Raw genomic sequence first — 22,877 nt, forward strand, 5'->3', positions numbered from 1 at the left:
GTTTTTTCGATCCATCTGGAGGAGTGTTCACCAGTGCTGAGGAAAGTTTGGAGGGCTTCTGTGCAGGGGTTTGAATGAGCTTGCCTGAGCATATTAACCCCAATTAGGATATTTCTTTCAGTAACACGATCTCTGATGCTTGGAATATCAAGTTCTTTTTGCATATTTAAAATTTTGGCAGTACGAGGGCATCCTAAAATGATCCTCATTGCTTCGTTCTGCAGTTTTTCCAGCCCTCCAAGCTTCCAGTCAGACACAAGAACAAGTAGTGGCGCAGCATAATCAACCAATGATCTAATATAAGCAAGCTACATCATTTTCACAATTTTAACATTAGCACCATACCTGGGGTGAAGCCCTGCCACAACTCTAAGTGCTCTTAGTCGTTCTTTTTATTGGCGACAAAGTCTTGTTACAACAGGTCCAAGTAGTGGAACCTCAAAACCTAGATACCTGTATCTGCTTACATATTCTAGAAGAGACCCATCATGCAATTGGATCTGACGAACTGTGCCTCTCTGTCGAGGAGGACGCCTATTGAGTATCTTTGTTTTATCAGTAGAGATTATCAACCCCAGGTCCTGACACGAGGCTAGTACATGATTAAGAATGTTTTGGGTGTTGGAGAATCCGGTGTGTGAATCATTATATCATCAGCAAAACTAATCACATATTGATGGTGCTGACTAGGCATAGCATTAAGTAATGCATTAATAAGAATATTGAACATTGTGGGACTGAGCACACCTCCCTTTGGGGTTCCTAATTCAAAGTCTTTAGTTACACTTCTATGTCCCTGGAACAACACAGACGATTTTCTGTTGGACAGGTAGCCTTTAATCCAGCGGAGAAGCCATCCTCCAACATCCATTCTGGCAAGTTCACTAATGATTACATGTCGGTTGGCTACATCGAAAGCGGATTTAAGGTCAAGGAAGGTAGTGTATGAGCTGTCAGTGTGCAGGGTGAGAAAGGTGGCTATGCAATGATGCACGCTGCTTCCATGCATGAAACCATGTAACCGGGGAGACAAAATTGTTTGATTCTGTACATGAGACGATTAAGAATCATTATCTCAAATGTTTTACACAAGCAGCTAGTAAGAGATATTGGGCGAAATGCATTTTGTTGATTGGGCTTAGGAATTGGAATGATGAGGCTGTTGGTCCAAGATTGAGGGAGCTCCCCAGTTACATAGCTCATGTTATATAATTCAAGTAATGGATTACCTGGTACTCGACACAGCAATCTGAGTATGTTGTAAGTAATACCATCCTCACCAGGCGACGTGGAGTTGCCCTTAGTTAGTGCTGCATCAAGCTCATAATTAGTGAAAGGAATGTTGCAATCATCTGCCTTGCTGAGCATAAAGCAAACAAGTCTCTCCCATTTAATTTTGCCTGTGTGGTACTGGGAAGATTGTCATAGCTAGATGTAGCAGCCCAAGCACTGACTAACTCATTCGCCCTATGTAAAGGATGAGGGTGCGCGATCTGCCCAGTTCTGTTACCCTTAATTCTATTTATGTCCCTCCAAGCCCGGCTAAGTGGGGTGTGAGCATTAAGACCGTTGACAAATTTTTCCCAGTCTGTTTGCCGCAGCTCTGTCATACGCTCTCTGGCAGCAGCAAGGGCAGTTTGGAAGAGCCTCAGCATTCCAGGGGTACGATGTTTTCTATAGGCTAGGCCTAGTCTGCGAGCAGTACGTTTCAGTGTACGAAGTTTAGAATCATTGTAATAAGTATGGTTTTTGAAGGAGGTATGATTATTATGGAAGTTTGTTGGGTTTAGAGTACCAAGAGGTTTCAGTGGCGGCTCTAAGTAGTTCTGAATACTGCTCACAAGGTCATTGTTAAAGGTCTCTACAGAGGAACACTCATAGGAATTATACCAGTCAGTCACATGTGCAACAAAGTCATCATGCTGATCAGTGGGAACATTAAAACGTTTCCGTTTGAATATCCCACCAGGAAGGATAGTATTACCAATATCTAGTGAGGTTAGCCTAGGGAAATGATCAGACGCTATATCTGTTACAATGGAAGGCTCACAGCTGGCAGAAGTAATGTTGAAGCCCAGGCACAGATCAAGGACGCCTCCATAGATATGTGTGGGCTCAAGATCACCTACAATTTGGACATTATCATGACTGTTTAAGAGTGACAACAGTTGATTACCATTACGATTACCAAACTGTGAGTTTCCAATGCTTTTGTGTCTCGCATTGTAATCGCCAATAATAAGAGTAGGCTCAGAATGAGCACAAGTTGGGAGCTCCAAGTAATTAAATTTATCAGCAGGAGCGTACAAGTTAAATATGTTGAGAGCAGAGTTCCCTATATAAATCCTAACACCGTGATATTGTAACCCCTCTGTTTTCTTGTGTGCAAGAAGTTGATGGGGAAGTGATTTTTTAATATATAGAACACAAGAGTTAGTAGATTTGAGGTTATATGCAACAAATGATGGTAATTTAGGGGGTTGGGATTTTTCAGGGACTCTGCACTCTTGTAGACACACAACATCAATGGGTTCGGTGGTTACTTTATGATGAAGGTCAGGAAGTCTTTTTCTAAGTGATGCAATATTCCAGCTTAATATAGAAAGTTTATACGAGTTTTGATCCATTATAGTAGTCCTGGGATCATCTCGAGTTTCTCAGCATAATGAAAAAATTGTTCATATAAATAGCAGACCTTATCAATGTCAACAGTGCTACCATTGTCCATGAGTTTTGTAAGTGCACTTCCAGTTGTAAGGCCTCGTGGGAGTCTTCGTAAACCCAGAGCACGACGCTGTTTATGTGTGAATGTATGATAGGTGACACCACCACTCACATTCCCTCCTCCACTAACATTACACGCAACACTACAACTGTCATCACCAGCGCCACTACCAACATTGTGTTCATTACATTTATCAACAGTATTGTATTCAACATTAATGTCTATGTGACTAACCTCATCACACTCTGCACCACCACTTATATTACGCTCATCACTACTACTAACATTATAGACACCACCGCTCTCATCACACTCTTCACCACCACTTATATTACGCTCATCACTATTACTAACATTATAGACACCACCGCTCTCATCACACTCTTCACCACAACTTATATTACGCTCATCACTTTTACTAACATTATAGACACCACCGCTCTCATCACACTCTTCACCACAACTTATATTACGCTCATCACTATTACTAACATTATAGACACCACCGCTCTCATCACACTCTTCACCACCACTTATATTACGCTCATCACTATTACTAACATTATAGACACCACCGCTCTCATCACACTCTTCACCACAACTTATATTACGCTCATCACTTTTACTAACATTATAGACACCACCGCTCTCATCACACTCTTCACCACACTTATATTACGCTCATCACTATTACTAACATTATAGACACCACTGCTCTCATCACACTCTTCACCACAACTTATATTACGCTCATCACTTTTACTAACATTATAGACACCACCGCTCTCATCACACTCTTCACCACAACTTATATTACGCTCATCACTATTACTAACATTATAGACACCACCGCTCTCATCACACTCTTCACCACAACTTATATTACGCTCATCACTATTACTAACATTATAGACACCATTCCCCTCATCACACTCTTCACCACCACTTATATTACGGTCATCACTATTACTAACATCATTGACACCATAGCCTTCATTATGATGCTCACTACAGTTATCAACACAAGTATTATATTCGTCATTACTGTGATTAAGAACACCACCACCACCTTGTTCAGCAGCCTTACACTTGCTTTCACAAATTGTGACAATCTTGTTATTGGTACACTCTACACATCTTTCCTTGTGTTGTTCAAGTTGTTGTTTCAGGAGAAATTGTTGTGTTTCCAGTACTTTTATGCGCGACATCAGGTTGTATACCACAGGAGCAAGACTTGGAACATCTGGAGACGTGAAGTCCCGGTCAGCTGAGCTCCTTGGCTGACTGTCAGCTGACTCAGCTAGGCTGGTATTGACAGCCGACGTGATGGAGGTCTGTTGACGTGCTCCCCAGGTGAGGTGCTCAACCCCATTGTCTGAGGGCAGGCATGAGCCAGTATTCAGACCCGAGGTACCTGGTAGTACTGGGGGGTCATTATGAGGGGGACAGGGTGAAGTGCGTTGGCTGCGATGCGATCAGCCCTCACACTGCAGTCAGCATGAGCTGTTGTGACTCCTGAGGTCTTACAATTGATACATTGTTTAGCCACAGTCTGTTGCTGTTTGATCATATCATAACACCGTTCAGAAGGATGAGCATTGGCACACACTGCACACCAGTGTGACTTAGATGGGCATTTCCTGGCAATGTGGCCCCAGCGTTGACACTTATAACATCGACGTTGAGGAGGTCTGTACAATGCAATGTAATAGCGTCTGTTGAGGGCTGCGCGTTAGTGAACATAGCGTGGCAGAGTCCCCTGGCCAGTCCACTCAGCTAATATCAGACCGTTGGAAAGTCGACGAGGGCTTGCAACTTGCTCTGACGCCAGATATTGAGGATTCGAGTGCTTGTTGACGTTGTAGATGACAATAAGCACTTTATGTGCCCTTGGTGGGGCTGCTCGGAGTTTGATGTTGGCATATTCGCGAGTGAGAAGTTTGTCTATAAATGCTGATTCATTAGGCACAAAGACGTAGTTATCCTCATCGTGGACAAACTTGATCGTTTTCTCTAGGTTGTCTGTACTAGCTTCGAAAAACCAGTTAAACTTGGTCTCTTGATCAGTGTTGTTAGGGAAATCTAACCTGACAGCTTTGGGAGGGTGTGCGCCCACTATATTGCTTTCAGCAAGCTTTCTCTGGAAGCCTCGTTCTTTTTTCCGAGCCTGTTTACTAAAATATGTTTCAAATCTGCCTTCACCATCATCTACGTCAACACTATCAGCTATACTCATAGCTGACAGGAGTTTCACACTGGCGATGGGCTAAAGGATACCGGCGAATAGAAGGGACAAGGAAGGGATATTCACCTCGCTAGACACAGGCAATATGGGTGTAGTGGCCTGCGGGTCGCAGTGCGATTTTCAAGGTCATTCACGGGGCCACAGTCGTCTCGAGAGTTACCAATATTGCACTACTCGTTAATTACTCCAAACCCGCAGCACTTAACACAGCTAGCACACGTGTCTAGGAATGACAGACAAATTTTCACTCTGTGGACAAATAAATCAGCACAAACTTAAAAAGCCGTCTCCGAAGGAGTTACCAAGTACTAGCCTTTCAAAACGGAAAACTAATTCCAGTGTTTCACTAGGTATATCCCTAGTCACAACTCACACACAAGAGTTTTAACAACACCGAAGGTACGGCCGGAACACTGTAGAACGTTCACAAAGGCATTCTGGGATTCAGAAGAGATGTAACTGCAGTGTAACTTGACCTTCACTGGCTGGCTTGGAGTGCTGTTTAGCCTGGATCGGTTAAACTCGCCCTTATCCCATATGTAGATAATGGCGATGAGCTAAGGGATACAGGTGAATAGGAAAGTCGAGGAAGGGACATTCACCTCACTGGACACACGCAGTATGGGTGTAAGTGGCATGCGGGTCTTATAGTGCCATTTTCAAGGTCACCCAGCAGGCCAGACATTCCTCACTCATTTTAAGCCTACGTAGGTACTGATGGTAGCACAATGTCCTAAGTCAGTGAAATCCACTCGTGCAAATAGTTACAACAAATCTGCAGCACTTAACACTTCTAGCACAAACTTACTATGTTTATAGGTGAACCTCTGGCATGTCCCACTTAAAAAGTTATTACTGCAATGCTCGTTAAATTGTTCTTAACTAAGCCACTACAGGAAACAGTGGTATGCCAGCAGCACTGTAGAATGTATAAGTATACATGCTGGGCCTTAAGACAGCTGTAACTGCAGGCTACCTTAGCTTGTTCTGGCTAGCTTGGAATGCTGTTTTCAAGCCTGCTTGAATGTGCTTGCTAAGCCCGTGTCAACCACTTGGATATTTGCTTGTAGCAGGCAGGTAGGCACACAGGAGACATATTCTTAAGATGAGTGGAGTGCGGCACAGAGGACTGACACGGGCACTCAAGCATTTATGTGGTCTGGCAAATACCGCCTCTAGGCCATAAGTAAATAGAGGTGAATGGCTGAGTTCCAAATCGAGGAAGGAGGGGAGAGAGGCGAGTTGGAGTGAAGGTGTAGCCTCCTACAGCCACTTCAAATCAACATATTTGTGTTTCACTAGGTATATCACTAGTCACAGTTCACACACAAGAGTTCCAGTAGCAATTCAGCTGCGCTCCAACGATATTTGTTGCATGATGAGTTATCAGTCGGGTGAGATAAGCAGTTCTGATATAGAAGGCCTAGGACTTCACTCAACACACACGTCCTCTCCCCTCAACCACTCAGGCCTAACTGTTCACGAGTCCCCAACATCGCTTCACAACTTTGGCGGTTTCCTTGTGTTTGGCTGGTTGAACCAAGGTGCTAGCATAACAAAGGAGCCTCACTTAGCCTCTAGTCACGAGGGAAAATCTATGTGGGTGAGTGACATTCATTGAATAAAATATAACGAATTCTTAACATACTACAGTGGTAGCGCGATAAGCTCACAACCGTGAGTACCCGGGTTGCACCCAGGGTGATGTGGGACTCATATGCAAGTCTCAAAACACCCCATTAAGTGTTACGAGATTTACATAGGTGTCCCACTACGTAATTGTAAACAAATAACCAAGGGTCGGTTGAATGTTGGATTACATCGTGAGGAAGGTCCTAAAATCACAATTGAACTAAGCAAGTTAACCCAAACTGAAAGCACTAGGCCAGATAAAATCCCAGTCAAATTCCAAAAAAAGATGTTGCCAAAGAATTACCAGTCCCCACTGAGCACATAATAAATTTGTCCATCACAACCAGTTTGCTAGCAGAGAGGTTCAAGGAGGCCACAGTTACTCTTACATTAAAGATAAACAGTAGGTCAGAAGTCAGCAACTAGAGGCCTGTTAATTTACTCAGTATGATGTCCAAAATTCTAAAGAAAGCGGTGTACTGTTAAGAAGTTAAATATCTTGATGACAAAAACATTATTCATGATTACCAATCAGGTTTCAGATCTTATTTTACCGACACCTCCCTAATTAATCTGAACTTCCTGAGTACTCCAGTGTCGTTGGGGAATCTCATAGGTATGGTGACCTTAGACTTGTAAAAGACTTTCGTTATGGTCAACTATAATATAATATGTAATAAACTTCATTGTATCGAGAGAGGTTTTGTAGACTGGTTTATGTCCTACCTGAGCAACAGGAAACAAATTGCCATGATCAACATAACAGAATCAAAATCCCTGCCGATAGCATGTGGTGTTCCCTTATTGTCTCTTTGTTATATAAATAACATGCCCATTAGTCTCATGTGTAAGCTTTTCTTGTATGCAGACGATAGTGATCTATTAGTCTCAGGTTGAACAGTCTTGGGCCCCTGACATTTATTGTGTTGTCTCTTATCGTGCTGGTGGGGCTCCTGCTTTTCATTGGGGGGATGTTGCATTGCCTGCTGAGTCTTTTGCTTTCACAGAGAGTGATTTTCGTGTGCAAGCTTGGTAGTACTCCCTCTAGGATTTTCTTGGTGTATATAATCATGTATCTCTCCCGTCTGCATTCCAGGGAGTACAGGTTGAGGAACTTCAAGCGTTCCCAGTAATTGAGGTGTTTTATCTTAGTTATGTGCGCCATGAAGGTTCTCTGTACATTTTCTAGGTCAGCAATTTCATCTGTCTTGAAAGGTGCTGTTATTGCGCAACAATATTCTAGCCTATATAGAAAAAGCGACCTGAAGAGTGTTGTCTTGGGGTTGGCATCCCTAGTTTTGAAGGTTCTCATTATCCATCCCGTCATTTTTCTAGCAGATGCGATTGATACTGTGTTGTGGTCTTTGAAAGTGAGATTCTCTGGCATTATCTCTCCCAAGTCTTTTACATTAGTTTCTCGCTGTACTGTGTGGTTGGAATTTGTTTTATACTCCGATATAGTTTTAATTTCCACACACTTTCCATATCGAACTAGTTGAAATTTCTCATCATTGAGCTTCATATTGTTTTCTGCGACCCATTGAAAGATTTGGTTAATGTCCGCCTGGAGTCTTGCAGTGTCTTCAGCGGGGGACACTGTCATGCAAATTTGGGTGTCATCTGCAAAGGAAGACACGGTGTTGTGGCTTACATCCCTGTCCATGTCAGGTATGAGGATGAGGAACAGGATGGGAGCGAGTACTGTGCCATGTGAAACACAGCTTTTTACCAGAACCTTGTCATAGTGGTCCAGTTGTTGGGACAGGCAGGAGCGACCTGCTCTAAACCCATGTTGCCCTGGGTTGTTTAACTGATGGGTATCTAGATGGGTGCCGATCTTGCTTCTTAGAACCCATTTAAAGATTTTTATGATACTGGATGTTAGTGCTACTGATTTACTGCTGCTTTTGTTTAGTGGGGCTATGTCTGTTGTTTTTAGCAGCTGTGGGACGACCTCCGTGTCCATGCTCCTTCTCCATAGGATGTTAAAAGCATATGATAAGGGTTTCTTGCAGTTCTTGATGATCACGGAGTTCCATGAGCCTGGGCCTGGGGCAGAGTGCATGGTAATGTGATTTATCGCCTTTTCGAAGTCATTTGGCGTCAGAATAATATCAGGTGGGTTTGAGTCTACCAGATTCTGTCTCGCTCATAAAAAATTCATTTACGTCTTCGACTCTCAGTCTGGTTAGCGGCTAGCTATAACCCGAGTCGTATTGGGACTTCAGCTGTCATCTATGTAGGACCCATTTCGTTTAAGTAGGGGTCCAATACTAGATGCTGTTCTCGACTTAGATTTGGCATAAGAAAAGAAATATTTTGGGATTCTTTCAATTTCATTTATGGCTTTTAGTTCTTCCCACGATGACTGCTGTAAGATTCCTTTAGTTTAAAACTGATGTTTGCTACTTCTCTTCATATTACGGATATATTGGCCTGTTTTTAACCTCTCTGTTATTCTTTGTCTTCGCCTGTATAGGGAGCATCGTTCTCTTTCTAATTTACATTTTCTCCTCCTTTACCTTAAAGGAATATGCCTTGAGTATAGCTCGAGTGCCACAGTGCTAATTTGTTCTAGACATAAATTTGGATCCGTGTTGCTTAGTCTATCTTCCCAGTTTATATCATTTAGGACCTGGTTTACTTGGTCCCACCTTATGTTTTTATTATTGAAGTTTTAATTTGGTGAGGGCTCCCTCGTGACTGATCACATTTTCTCGTCTGGAGCCCCGCTCATACATGTCTGAACCTTTATTATGTTGTGATCGGAGTATATTGTTTTTGATATGATAATATTTATCAGATAATCATCATTAACAAAGATGAGGTCCAGCGTTTTCTCCAATCTTGTTGGTTCTATTAATTGCTCTATTCTTGTTCTTCATCGTGCTCCACCTTAACCAAAAAAATGAAAGAGCTACAAATCACCCAGAACAAAATGGTCTGGTTCATCCTGGACCTGGGTCCATGAGAGCATGGACAAAATGATTTACAACAGTATGATGTACTAGATTTGAAGACAAAGTAAACCAACTGAAGTTAAATAATGTTCATAAAATTGCTCACAAGAAGTGTCAAGAATCTCTGGCCGCCAAGTTTGTCAAGGTTGGGAACCAAACCCAGTATAGTACTAGGGGAAGTGAACACAATTTTGCAGTACCTGCAGTAGGTGGTCAAGCCTCAAACAGCGCTACTTCTTGATTAGCCGGTACTCTTGAGGCCGGGTCTTTTCCAGATGGTGACCCTGCCTTGGCTCCCTGTAATAGTGTCTGAGACCTATGTCTGTATAGCAATAAAGGCGTGGAAAGATTTGCCTGCACAAGTCAAGGCATGTCCTAGTATGAGTCAATTCAGGAAGAGAGCTAGAAGGTACATAATGAATGAAGCTACAGAAAGAGAGGAGAGTGATTTCTTGTATAGGTAACATTCGTGTACCTATTATTGCAAGCTGATCCTCTCTTTAATGTTAATGCAAAAAGCTTCGTTTACTTTATTCATAGTACTTCTTTAATTTTACCTGGTTTTCACACAGTTGAGTTACTTAGGTTTTTACTTTTAATATTTAAATAATTAGATATTACAAGGATCCCAATGTAAATAAGTCACTTTGTCTGACTATTTTTTTGGGGTTATCCTAGGTACTTGACACTATGCGTGATAATTATACTGATGTGTACCTGAGCCTAAATAAACCTACTTAGTTGTTCTCAGCAACAAGCTGAGAACTTGCTAAAGTCCACCTTGGTGGATAAGCTGAAGAAACTCGTTTTCTATGTGATCCGTATTTCGCCGAGGGTCGGCTGAACACCACAAACTATGCTATTTAATATTAATAATATCTTCATTTACTGCAAGTACATGTACAAGGTATACAGTTCTAGCTGACATCAATAACATACTACTTTATAGAAAGTTGCTTGTTATGCGGAGCATTTAGGGCAAATTAGGTCAGTTTTGTCCCAGGATGCGACCCACACCAGTAGACTAACACCAAGGTACCTATTTTACTGATGGGTGAACAGGGACATCAAGTGTCTTCCGGAAATACGTCCCTAATGTCTTCCATCCGTACCGGGTTTAAAAAACCTGTTAAACACTCTAAGGGCCATTACAACTTTTGCCACGTGTCCCAAAAAAGTAATTATATCATCCAGGACTGTGTCTTATTTTTATCTTGGTCCTTCAGTCTTCCATCCTAAGATGCCACCCACACCAGGCAACTACCACCCAGGTACCTAATTACTGCTAGGTGAACAGTGACAGCAGGTGTAAGGAAACATGTCCAACGATTCAACCCATGCCGGGGATTAAACCATGGACACTCAGTATGTGAGGGGAGTACGTTGTCAACCGAGCCAAGGGGACACCTATAACTATGCTAGACAAAAGCACCATTTAGGGTGGCTCGTGGTCTGATAGGCAAAGCTCTCGCTTCACATGCTGAGAATCCAGGTTCGATTCCTGGCAAGGGTGGAAACACTGGGCGTGTTTCCTTGCACCTGCTGTCCATGTTCACCTATCGTTAAAATGGGTACCTGGGTGTTAGTGGACTGGTGTGGGTCACATCCTGGGACAAAACTGACCTAATTTGCGGGAAATACTCAGCAAAACAAGCGGCTTTCTATATAGTAGTATGTCATTGATGTCAGCTATGGTCTGAATACCTTGTATATGTATTTGTATAAAATTATTATTATTATTATTATTATTATTATTATTATTATTATTATTATTATTATTATTATTATTATTATTATTATTATTATTATTATTATTATTATTATTATTATGGTTATTTTGGTTGGCAAGGTTGGTGGGGTTGATAGGTGCTGGCACTGCTGAGTGAGACACCTACCTTAGTTAATACATATTTCATACATTAAGTCTCGTCTTAGGTTCTCTGTACTCTTGTGACGAGTACGAGAATTAGTAATATACAATATTCTGCAGTCTTTTATAAAGTCACCGCAGTACTGCAGATAGTGGCAGCTGGTGTAGCACTGCAGATAGTGGCAGCTGGTGTAGCACTGCAGATAGTGGCAGCTGGTGTAGCACTGCAGATAGTGGCAGCTGGTGTAGCACTGCAGATAGTGGCAGCTGGTGTAGCACTGCAGATAGTGGCAGCTGGTGTAGCACTGCAGATAGTGGCAGCTGGTGTAGCACTGCAGATAGTGGCAGCTGGTGTAGCACTGCAGATAGTGGCAGCTGGTGTAGCACTGCAGATAGTGGCAGCTGGTGTAGCACTGCAGATAGTGGCAGCTGGTGTAGCACTGCAGATAGTGGCAGCTGGTGTAGCACTGCAGATAGTGGCAGCTGGTGTAGCACTGCAGATAGTGGCAGCTGGTGTAGCACTGCAGATAGTGGCAGCTGGTGTAGCACTGCAGATAGTGGCAGCTGGTGTAGCACTGCAGATAGTGGCAGCTGGTGTAGCACTGCAGATAGTGGCAGCTGGTGTAGCACTGCAGATAGTGGCAGCTGGTGTAGCACTGCAGATAGTGGCAACTGGTGTAGCACTGCAGATAGTGGCAGCTGGTGTAGCACTGCAGATAGTGGCAGCTGGTGTAGCACTGCAGATAGTGGCAGCTGGTGTAGCACTGCAGATAGTGGCAGCTGGTGTAGCACTGCAGATAGTGGCAGCTGGTGTAGCACTGCAGATAGTGGCAGCTGGTGTAGCACTGCAGATAGTGGCAGCTGGTGTAGCACTGCAGATAGTGGCAGCTGGTGTAGCACTGCAGATAGTGGCAGCTGGTGTAGCACTGCAGATAGTGGCAGCTGGTGTAGCACTGCAGATAGTGGCAGCTGGTGTAGCACTGCAGATAGTGGCAGCTGGTGTAGCACTGCAGATAGTGGCAGCTGGTGTAGCACTGCAGATAGTGGCAGCTGGAGTAGCACTGCAGATAGTGGCAGCTGGTGTAGCACTGCAGATAGTGGCAGCTGGTGTAGCACTGCAGATAGTGGCAGCTGGTGTAGCACTGCAGATAGTGGCAGCTGGTGTAGCACTGCAGATAGTGGCAGCTGGTGTAGCACTGCAGATAGTGGCAGCTGGTGTAGCACTGCAGATAGTGGCAGCTGGTGTAGCACTGCAGATAGTGGCAGCTGGTGTAGCACTGCAGATAGTGGCAGCTGGTGTAGCACTGCAGATAGTGGCAGCTGGTGTAGCACTGCAGATAGTGGCAGCTGGTGTAGCACTGCAGATAGTGGCAGCTGGTGTAGCACTGCAGATAGTGGCAGCTGGTGTAGCACTGCAGATAGTGGCAGCTGGTGTAGCACTGCAGATAGTGGCAGCTGGTGTAGCACTGCAGATAGTGGCAGCTGGTGTAGCACTGCAGATAGTGGCAGCTGGTGTAGCACTGCAGATAGTGGCAGCTGGTGTAGCACTGCAGATAGTGGCAGCTGGTGTAGCACTGCAGATAGTGGCAGCTGGTGTAGCACTGCAGATAGTGGCAGCTGGTGTAGCACTGCAGATAGTGGCAGCTGGTGTAGCACTGCAGATAGGGGCAGCTGGTGTAGCACTGCAGATAGTGGCAGCTGGTGTAGCACTGCAGATAGTGGCAGCTGGTGTAGCACTGCAGATAGTGGCAGCTGGTGTAGCACTGCAGATAGTGGCAGCTGGTGTAGCACTGCAGATAGTGGCAACTGGTGTAGCACTGCAGATAGTGGCAGCACTGCTGGTGTAGCACTGCAGATAGTGGCAGCTGGTGTAGCACTGCAGATAGTGGCAACTGGTGTAGCACTGCAGATAGTGGCAGCTGGTGTAGCACTGCAGATAGTGGCAACTGGTGTAGCACTGCAGATAGTGGCAGCTGGTGTAGCACTGCAGATAGTGGCAGATAGTGGCACCTGGTGTAGCACTGCAGATAGTGGCAGCTGGTGTAGCACTGCAGATAGTGGCAGCTGGTGTAGCACTGCAGATAGTGGCAGCTGGTGTAGCACTGCAGATAGTGGCAGCTGGTGTAGCACTGCAGATAGTGGCAGCTGGTGTAGCACTGCAGATAGTGGCAACTGGTGTAGCACTGCAGATAGTGGCAGCTGGTGTAGGACTGCAGATAGCTGGTGTAGCACTGCAGATAGTGGCAGCTGGTGTAGCACTGCAGATAGTGGCAGCTGGTGTAGCACTGCAGATAGTGGCAGCTGGTGTAGCACTGCAGATAGTGGCAGCTGGTGTAGCACTGCAGATAGTGGCAGCTGGTGTAGCACTGCAGATAGTGGCAGCTGGTGTAGCACTGCAGATAGTGGCAGCTGGTGTAGCACTGCAGATAGTGGCAGCTGGTGTAGCATAAACAAGTGATGCATGTAAAACATTACTAATAAAACCTCCGTGACTGAATATTACACCCAAGAACCCCCGTGACTGAATGTTACACAAGAACCCCCGTGACTGAATGTTACACAAGAACCTCCGTGACTGAATGTTACACAAGAACCCCCGTGACTGAATGTTACACAAGAACCTCCGTGACTGAATGTTACACAAGAACCCCCGTGACTGAATGTTACACAAGAACCTCCGTGACTGAATGTTACACAAGAACCTCCGTGACTGAATGTTACACAAGAACCTCCGTGACTGAATGTTACACAAGAACCTCCGTGACTGAATGTTACACAAGAACCCCCGTGACTGAATGTTACACAAGAACCCCCGTGACTGAATGTTACACAAGAACCTCCGTGACTGAATGTTACACAAGAACCCCCGTGACTGAATGTTACACAAGAACCTCCGTGACTGAATGTTACACAAGAACCTCCGTGACTGAATGTTACACAAGAACCTCCGTGACTGAATGTTACACAAGAACCTCCGTGGCTGAATATTACACAAGAACCTCCGTGACTGAATGTTACACAAGAACCCCCGTGACTGAATGTTACACAAGAACCTCCGTGACTGAATGTTACACAAGAACCTCCGTGGCTGAATATTACACAAGAACCTCCGTGACTGAATGTTACACAAGAACCTCCGTGACTGAATGTTACACAAGAACCCCCGTGACTGAATGTTACACAAGAACCTCCGTGACTGAATGTTACACAAGAACCTCCGTGACTGAATGTTACACAAGAACCTCCGTGACTGAATGTTACACAAGAACCTCCGTGACTGATTATTACACAAGAACCTCTGTGACTGAATATTACACAAGAACCTCCGTGACTGAATGTTACACAAGAACCTCCGTGACTGAATGTTACACAAGAACCCCCGTGACTGAATGTTACACAAGAACCTCCGTGACTGAATGTTACACAAGAACCTCCGTGACTGAATGTTACACAAGAACCTCCGTGACTGAATGTTACACAAGAACCTCCGTGACTGATTATTACACAAGAACCTCTGTGACTGAATATTACACAAGAACCTCCGTGACTGAATGTTACACAAGAACCCCCGTGACTGAATGTTACACAAGAACCTCCGTGACTGAATGTTACACAAGAACCCCCGTGACTGAATGTTACACAAGAACCTCCGTGACTGAATGTTACACAAGAACCCCCGTGACTGAATGTTACACAAGAACCTCCGTGACTGAATGTTACACAAGAACCCCCGTGACTGAATGTTACACAAGAACCTCCGTGACTGAATGTTACACAAGAACCTCCGTGACTGAATGTTACACAAGAACCTCCGTGACTGAATGTTACACAAGAACCTCCGTGACTGAATGTTACACAAGAACCTCCGTGACTGAATATTACACAAGAACCTCCGTGACTGAATATTACACAAGAACCTCCGTGACTGAATGTTACACAAGAACCTCCGTGGCTGAATATTACACAAGAACCTCCGCGACTGAATGTTACACAAGAACCTCCGTGACTGAATGTTACACAAGAACCTCCGTGACTGAATGTTACACCCAAGAACACCCGAGACTGAATGTTACACAAGAACCTCCGTGACTGAATGTTACACAAGAACCTCCGTGACTGAATGTTACACAAGAACCTCCGTGACTGACTATTACACAAGAACCTCCGTGGCTGAATATTACACAAGAACCTCCGTGACTGAATGTTACACCCAAGAACCCCCGTGACTGAATGCTACACCCAAGAACCCCCGTGACTGAATGTTACACAAGAACCTCCGTGACCGAATGTTACTCCCAAGAACCCCCGTGACTGAATGTTACACAAGAACCTCCGTGACTGAATGTTACACAAGAACCCCCGTGACTGAATGTTACACAAGAACCTCCGTGACTGAATGTTACACAAGAACCCCCGTGACTGAATGTTACACAAGAACCCCCGTGACTGAATGTTACACAAGAACCTCCGTGACTGAATGTTACACAAGAACCTCCGTGGCTGAATATTACACAAGAACCTCCGTGACTGAATGTTACACAAGAACCCCCGTGACTGAATGTTACACAAGAACCTCCGTGACTGAATGTTACACAAGAACCTCCGTGGCTGAATATTACACAAGAACCTCCGTGACTGAATGTTACACAAGAACCTCCGTGACTGAATGTTACACAAGAACCCCCGTGACTGAATGTTACACAAGAACCTCCGTGACTGAATGTTACACAAGAACCTCCGTGACTGAATGTTACACAAGAACCTCCGTGACTGAATGTTACACAAGAACCTCCGTGACTGATTATTACACAAGAACCTCCGTGACTGAATATTACACAAGAACCTCCGTGACTGAATGTTACACAAGAACCTCCGTGACTGAATGTTACACAAGAACCCCCGTGACTGAATGTTACACAAGAACCTCCGTGACTGAATGTTACACAAGAACCTCCGTGACTGAATGTTACACAAGAACCTCCGTGACTGAATGTTACACAAGAACCTCCGTGACTGAATGTTATACAAGAACCTCCGTGACTGAATGTTACACAAGAACCTCCGTGACTGATTATTACACAAGAACCTCCGTGACTGAATATTACACAAGAACCTCCGTGACTGAATGTTATACAAGAACCTCCGTGACTGAATGTTACACAAGAACCTCCGTGACTGAATGTTACACCCAAGAACCCCCGTGACTGAATGTTACACAAGAACCTCCGTGACTGAATATTACACAAGAACCTCCGTGACTGAATATTACACAAGAACCTCCGTGACTGAATGTTACACAAGAACCTCCGTGGCTGAATATTACACAAGAACCTCCGTGACTGAATGTTACACAAGAACCTCCGTGACTGAATGTTACACAAGAACCTCCGTGACTGAATGTTACACCCAAGAACACCCGAGACTGAATGTTACACAAGAACCTCCGTGACTGAATGTTACACAAGAACCTCCGTGACTGAATGTTACACAAGAACCTCCGTGACTGACTATTACACAAGAACCTCCGTGGCTGAATATTACACAAGAACCTCCGTGACTGAATGTTACACCCAAGAACCCCCGTGACTGAATGCTACACCCAAGAACCCCCGTGACTGAATGTTACACAAGAACCTCCGTGACCGAATGTTACTCCCAAGAACCCCCGTGACTGAATGTTACACAAGAACCTCCGTGACTGAATGTTGCACAAGAACCTCCGTGACTGAATGTTACACCCAAGAACCTCCGTGACTGAATGTTACACCCAAGAACCTCCGTGACTGAATGTTACACCCAAGAACCCCCGTGACTGAATGTTACACAAGAACCTCCGTGACTGAATGTTACACAAGAACCTCCGTGACTGAATGTTACACAAGAACCTCCGTGACTGAATGTTACACAAGAACCTCCGTGACTGAATGTTACACAAGAACCTCCGTGACTGAATGTTACACCCAAGAACCCCCGTGACTGAATGTTACACAAGAACCTCCGTGACTGAATATTACACAAGAACCTCCGTGACTGAATGTTACACAAGAACCTCCGTGACTGAATGTTACACAAGAACCTCCGTGGCTGAATATTACACAAGAACCTCCGTGACTGAATGTTACACAAGAACCTCCGTGAGTGAATGTTACACAAGAACCTCCGTGACTGAATGTTACACCCAAGAACCTCCGTGGCTGAATGCTATACGCAAGAACCTCCATGGCTGAATGTTATACCAAAGAACCTCCATGGCTGAATGTTACACTCAAGAACCTCTGTGACTGAATGTTACAACCAAGAACCTGTATGACTGCATGCTGCAACCAAGAACCTCTTTTGCTGAATGTTACAACCAAGAATCTCTATGGCTAAATGTTACAACCAAGAACCTCTGTGGCAGAATGTTACAAACAAGAATCTCTGTGACTGAATGTTACAGCCAAGAACCTCCGTGGGTGAATGTTACAACCAAGAACTTCTGTGACTGAATGTTACAAACAAGAATCTCCGTGACTGAATGTTACAGCCAAGAACCTCTTTGGGTGAATGTTACACCCAAAAACCTCCGTGGGTGAATGTTACAACCATGAACCTCCATGGCTGAATGTTACACCCAAGAACCTCCATGACTGAATGTTACAACCATGAACCTCCATGGCTGAATGTTACACCCAAGAACCTCCCTGACTGAATGTTACAACCACGAACCTCATTGATTAAATGTTACACCCAAGAACCTATGTGGCTGTATGTTACACCCAACAACCTCTGTGACTGAATGTTAAACTCAATAACCTTTGTGGCTGAATGTTACACCCAAGAACCTCCGTGGCTGAATGTTTAACCAAAGAACCTCCGTGGCTGAATGTTGCACCCAAGAACCTCCTGGCTGAATGTTACACCTAAGAACCTCAGTGGCTCAATGTTACACCAAAGAACCTCCGTGGCTGAATGTTAAACCCAAGGACCTTCGTGGCTGAATATTTCACCTAAGAACCTCAATGGCTGAATGTAAAACCGAAGAACCTCCGTTGCTTAATGTTGCACCCAAGAACCTCCTGGCTGAATGTTACACCTAAGAACCTCAGTGGCTGAATGTTACACCAAAGAACTTCCGTGGCTGAATGTTAAACCCAAGAACCTTCGTGGCTGAATATTTCACCTAAGAACTTCAATGGCTGAATGTAAAACCGAAGAACCTCCGTGGCTGAATGTCACACACAAGAACCTCAATGGCTGAATGTTACACCCAAGAACCTCCATGGCTGAATGTAAAACCGAAGAACCTCCGTGGCTGAATGTCACACCCAAGAACCTCAATGGCTGAATGTTACAGCCAAGAACCTCTATGGTTGAATGTTAAACCGAGGAACCACCGTGGCTGAATGTGACACTCAAGAACCTCCTGGCTGAATGTTACACCTAAGAACCTCAGTGGCTCAATGTTACACCAAAGAACCTCCGTGGCTGAATGTTAAACCCAAGGACCTTCGTGGCTGAATATTTCACCTAAGAACCTCAATGGCTGAATGTAAAACCGAAGAACCTCCGTTGCTTAATGTTGCACCCAAGAACCTCCTGGCTGAATGGTACACCTAAGAACCTCAGTGGCTGAATGTTACACCAAAGAACTTCCGTGGCTGAATGTTAAACCCAAGAACCTTCGTGGCTGAATATTTCACCTAAGAACTTCAATGGCTGAATGTAAAACCGAAGAACCTCCGTGGCTGAATGTCACACACAAGAACCTCAATGGCTGAATGTTACACCCAAGAACCTCCATGGCTGAATGTAAAACCGAAGAACCTCCGTGGCTGAATGTCACACCCAAGAACCTCAATGGCTGAATGTTACAGCCAAGAACCTCTATGGTTGAATGTTAAACCGAGGAACCACCGTGGCTGAATGTGACACTCAAGAACCTCCATGGCTGAACATTACACCCAAGAACCTCAGTGGCTGAATGTTTCACCCAAGAACCTCTATGGCTGAATGTTAAACCGAAGAACCTCCGTGGCTGAATGTTACAACAAAAACCTCCATGGCTGAATGGTACACCCAAGAACCTCAGTGCCTGAATGTTACACCCAAGAACCTCCGTGGCTGACTGTTAAACACAAGAACCTTCGTGGCTGAATATTTCACCTAAGAACCTCCATTGCTGAATTTAAAACCGAAGAACCTCCGTGGCTGAATGTCACACACAAGAACCTCAATGGCTGAATGTTACACCCAAGAGCCTTCATGGCTGAATGTTAAACCGACGAACCACCGTGGCTGAATGTTACACCCAAGAACCTCCATGGCTGAACGTTACACCCAAGAACCTCAGTGGCTGAATGTTTCACCCAAGAACCTCCATGGCTGAATGTTAAACCGAAGAACCTCCATGGCTGAATGTTAAACCGAAGAACCTCCGTGGCTGAATGTTACACCCAAAAACCTCCATGGCTGAATGTTACACCCAAGAACTTCAGTGGCTGAATGTTACACCCAAGAACCTCCGTGGCTGAATGTTAAACCCAAGAACCTTCGTGGCTGAATATTTCACCTAAGAACCTCCATGGCTGAATGTTAACCCGAAGAACCACCGTGGCTGAATGTTACACCCAAGAACCTCCATGGCTGAACGTTACACCCAAGAACCTCCGTGGCTGAATATTTCACCCAAGAACCTCCATGGCAGAATGTTAAACCGAAGAACCTCCATGGCTGAATGTTAAACCGAGGAACCTCCGTTGCTGAATGTTGCACCCTAAAACCTCCGTGGCTGAATGTTATACCCAAGAACTTCAATGGCTGAATGTTACACCAAAGAACCTCAATGGCTGAATGTTACATCCAAGAACCTCTGTGGCTGATTGTTACTCCCAAGAACCTCCTATGCTCAATGTCACACCCAAGAACCTCCATTGCTGAATGTTACACCCAGGAACATCCATTATAGAAAGATACTCCCAAAAAAATCCATTACTCAAGAACCTCCGTGGGTGAATGTTACACCCAAGAACCTCCGTCGGTAAATCTTACACCCAAGAACCTGTGTGTGAATTTTACATCCAAGAACCTCCATGGGTGAATGTTACACAAAAAACCTCCGTGGGTGAATGTTACACCCAAAAACCTCCGTGGGTGAATGTTACAGTCAAGAACCTCCGTGGGTAAATGTTACCCTTAAGAACCTCCGTAAGTGAATGTTACACTCAAGAACTTCTGTGACTGAATGTTACAACCAAGAACCTCCGTGACTGAATGTTACTCCCAAGATCCTTTGTGACTGAATGTTACACCCAAGAACCTCCATGGCTGACTGTTACACCCAAGAACCTCCATGGCTGACTGTTACACCCAAGAACCTCCATGGCTGACTGTTACACCCAAGAACCTCCATGGCTGAATGTTATACTCAAGAACCTCCGTGGCTGAATGTTACTCCCAAGAACCTTTGTGGCTGAATGTTGCACCCAAGAACCTCCATAGCTGAATGTTACACCCACGAGCCTCCATGGCTGAATGTTACAGCCAAGAACCTCCGTGGCTCAATGTTGCACGCAAGAACCTGCGTGGCTGAATGTTAAACCCAAGAACCTACGTGACTGAATGTTAAACCCAAGAACGTCCGTGGCTGAATATTAAACCGAAAAACATCCGTGGCTGAATGTTACACGCAAGAACATCCATGGCTGAATGTTACACCCAAGAACCTCCATGGCTGAAAGTTACAACCAGGAACATGTGTGGCTGATTCTTACACCCAAGAACCTTCATGGCTGAATGTTGCTCCCAAGAACCTCCATGGCTGAATGTTATACCCATGAACCTCCGTGGCTGAATGTTACACCCAAGAACCTCCATTACTAATTGTTACACACAAGATCATCCATAGCTGAATGTTACACGAAAGAACTTCCATTATTGAATGCTCCACCCAAGAACCGATATGGCTGACTGTTACACCAAAGAACCTTCGTGGCTGAATGTTACACCCAAGAACCTTCATGGCTGAAGGTTACACCCAAGAACCTCCCTGGGTAAATGCTATACCCAAGAACCTCCATGGCTGAATGTTACATCCAAGACCCTCCGTGGCTGAATGTTACACCGAAGAACCTCCATGACTGAATGTTGCACCCAAGAACCTCCACGGATGAATGTTACACCCAAGAGCCTCCATGGCTCAATTTTACACCCAAGAACCTCCATGGCTGAATGTTACACCCAAGAACCTCAGTGGCTGAATATTATTCCCAAGAACCTATATTACCGATTGGTACACCCAAGAACATCCATGGCTGAATGTTACACAAGAGAACCTCCGTGGCTGAATGTTTTACACAAGAACCTCCATGGCTGAATGATAAACCCAAGAACCTCCATGGCTAAATGTTACACCCAAGAACCTCCATGGCTGAATGTTGCAGCAAAGAACCTAAGTGGCTGAATATTACACACAAGAACCTCCATTACTGATTGGTAAACCCAAGAACATCCAGGGCTGAATGTTACACCAAAGAACCTCCGTGGCTGAATGTTTTACACAAGAACCTTTATGGCTGAATGTTACAGCGAAGAACCTCCATTGCTGGATGTTACACCCAAGAACCTCCGTGGCTGAATGTTAAACCAAAGAACCGATATGGCTGAATGTTACACCCAAGAACCTCCATGGCTGAATGTTACTCCCAAGATCCTCCATGGCTGAATGTTACACCCAAGAACCTCCATGGCTGATTGTTACACCCAAGAACCTCCATTGCTGAATGTTACACCAAAGAACATCCGTGGCTGAATGTTTCACCAATGAACCTCTATTCCAAGATGTTACACCCATGAATCTTCTTCACTGATTTTTACACCCTAGAACTTACATGGCTGAATGTTACACCCAAGAACCTCCTGGGCTGAATTTTACACCCAGGAACCTATTTGGGTGAATGTTTCACAAAAGAACCTCCTCGGCTGAATATTACACTCAAGAACCTTCGTGGTTAAATGTTACACCGAAGAACCTCCGTGGGTGAATGTTACACCCAAGAACCTCCGTGGAGGAATGTTACACCCAAGATCCTCCTTGGTGAATGTCACTCACAAGAACCTCCGTGGGTGAATGTTACACCCAAGAACCTCCGTGGGCGAATGTTATTCCCAAGAACTTCTGTGGTTGAATGTCACTCCCTAGAATCTACGTGGGTGAATGTTACACCCAAGAACCTCCGTGGGTGAATGTTACACCCAAGATCCTACGTGGGTGAATATCATTCACAAGAACTTACGTGGTTGAATGTTACTCCCAAGAACCTCCGTGGGCGAATGTTACTCCAAAGAACCTCTGTGTGTGAATGTTACACCCAAGAACCTCAGTGGGGGAGTGTATAAAGAACATCCGTGGGTAAATGTTACACTCAAGAACATCCGTTGGTGAATGTTACACCCAAGAACCTTCGT

The 22,877-nt window shown here is 44.7% G+C and overlaps 1 long non-coding RNA gene across 1 annotated transcript in view; it reads left to right on the forward strand.

Annotated features, from left to right (window-relative positions):
• The window catches only part of LOC128699305 (uncharacterized), a 136,757-nt gene that overhangs the window by 75,277 nt on the left and 38,603 nt on the right, over positions 1–22,877 (forward strand). The window lies entirely within an intron of this gene.

Source organism: Cherax quadricarinatus, unplaced genomic scaffold (genome assembly GCF_038502225.1).
Source record: "Cherax quadricarinatus isolate ZL_2023a unplaced genomic scaffold, ASM3850222v1 Contig219, whole genome shotgun sequence".
NCBI lineage: Eukaryota > Metazoa > Arthropoda > Malacostraca > Decapoda > Parastacidae > Cherax > Cherax quadricarinatus.